Here is a 2,476-nt window from a genome sequence, read left to right as displayed (position 1 = left end):
ATCAGAGTTAACGTTTCTGGTCGAGTGACCCTTCCTCAGTTCCCTCTCTGCAGATGCTGCCAGACCTGCTGACCTTTTCCAGCAATTTCTGTTTTTGTTTCTGATTCACAGCATCCGCATTTCCTTTGATTTTTATCCAGAATGAACCTGTCCCTAATAGATCAAATTCCTTTCAAAGTCATAGAGTCATACAGCATGGAAACAGACCCTTCGGTCCAACTAGTCCATGCTGACCACGTTCCCAAACTAAACTAGTCCCAGCTACCTGCATTTGGCCCATATCCCTCCAGACCTTTCCTATTCATGAACTTATTCAAATGTTTTTTAAATGCTGTAACTGTACCAACATCCATCACTCCCTCTGGAAGTTCATTCCACACACTGTGTAAAAAAGTTGCCCCTCATGTCCTTTTTAAATCTTTCTCCTCTCACCTTAAAAATATGGCCCCCAATTTCGAACCCCCTCCCCCACCCTAGGGAAAAGTTCCTTTTTATTCACCTTATCTATGCCCCTCATGATTTTATAAAGCTCAACAAGGTCACCCCTCAACCTCCTGTGCTGCAGAGATGTAATGACACACATCCAGATTATTTAACATGGTGGCCATTCATTGAAACAGAAGTACACGATGCTGCAGATTTTCTTTAACGAAGAAAGAAAATGGAATCTTATGACAGGAAAGAAGAAAAAGCAGTCTAAATATAGATCACTGTTTGAAAGGTCTTAAAACAAAATCTCATCTATTCTCTAACGCTATCACTTTACACTGATTCATAACCAGAGAAATCTGCCTTCTCTAGCAAATCTTTAGGTTTGAGTTAAATGTTTCTCTCAGGTTTTGTCCTTGAACTGTGAAGACTTCTTACATGAACATTCGCAAAACTGAAAGCTTAGACTTTTCAGTCATTTAATAATCTGCCAATTTCTAACCAAACACTCCTGCTCTGGAAGTTACAAAGGCTAGACCTTTACTCCATGTTAACTGGACTTCCCTTGAACTGTCCTTTATTCCTTTCTAGGTGAAAAACTATTTGCTTCTGACTCCAGTAAGGTCTTCTCCAAAAATGCCCTAAAAGCTTTCAGTCCTAGAGTAAGTGCCACCACCCTCTCTCTGTAACGTCACACTACCTCTGCCATTGCACCTTCCTCCTACCCAGGCTCTTGGTCTACCACTCCCAACATTGTGAGCAGCTCCTTCACGCAGTGCCTCTCATATACCTTCTTCCTCAGTAACCCTTACTGCCTTCTGTGCTTCCTACTCACTCATTCATTCATTCTCACACTCACTCACTTGCACTCACTCACACACTTACACGCAATCATACACTAACTCACTAACTCACTCACACTCTAACTCACTCACTCACGCTTACTCACACACACACATTCACTCCCACTCACTCACTTGCACTCTCATTCACGTACACTCACTCAGTCATTCACACTTACTCCCTGATTCACTCACTCACTCTCACTCACACTTACATTCACTCACACTCACCAACTCATTCTGACTCATTTACTCATATTCGCTCATACTAACTCATAATCACTCAATCACTCACACTCACACACTCACCTACTCACATATTCACTCACTCACTCATTCTCACTCACTCGCACTAACTACTGATTCACTCACCCAGTCTTACTGTAACTCTCACTCACAATCACTCACTTACATTCACTCACACTCACACACTCTGACTCACTCATTCACACATACTCACTCATATTCACTTTTACTCACTCACACACTCACTCACTCACATTCATTCATACTCACACTCATACAGTCTCATTCACACTCAGTCTCACTCACTGACTCACTCACTCACTTACTCAATCACTCAGTAGCACTCATCACTCAATTTCACACACACACATGCACAGACACACAGACACGCACACATACAGACATGCACACTCACACACACACACACATGACTGACAAAAGACCAGTTTCCTAACTGACCATAGTTCTCCATAACAGTGCATTGTGTTTAATGATAGTTTGGCTATCTGTTTATACCACTGTCTCAAATGACCCTGATGACGTGGTCAATCTGGTGCTTTGTTGATGATCCCCTCCAGGGACAGAGGGCATAGGTGGTTACTGCCTGTGGTAAATGCCTGAGGTGTTGGAGAATCCTGACCAAGGTTGCAGCTTGCAGAAGATGCCAGCAAGTGTCAGTCACCAGCTACCCACACATAATCTCATGTCTGGAGATCTCACCATCTACTTTCTCTCCACTGTTTAGGCTAATGGAAAATGCATATAAGTGAGGTGATAACACAGTGTGGAGCTGGAGGAACACAGCAGGCCAGGCAGCATCAGAGAAGTAGGAAAGCTGACCTTCTGGGTTGGGACCCTTCTTCAGAAAGTAAATGAGGGGAGGCGAGGAATGAGATGTTACTGCACATAGCCTCCTTGCTGAGAATCTCGTAGAAACAGGTGAAACTGTCAAAACAAAA

The sequence above is a fragment of the Rhincodon typus genome, chromosome 7, assembly GCF_021869965.1.
Source record: "Rhincodon typus isolate 14 chromosome 7, sRhiTyp1.1, whole genome shotgun sequence".
Lineage (NCBI taxonomy): Eukaryota > Metazoa > Chordata > Chondrichthyes > Orectolobiformes > Rhincodontidae > Rhincodon > Rhincodon typus.
Note: the sequence above shows the minus strand (reverse complement) of the source record.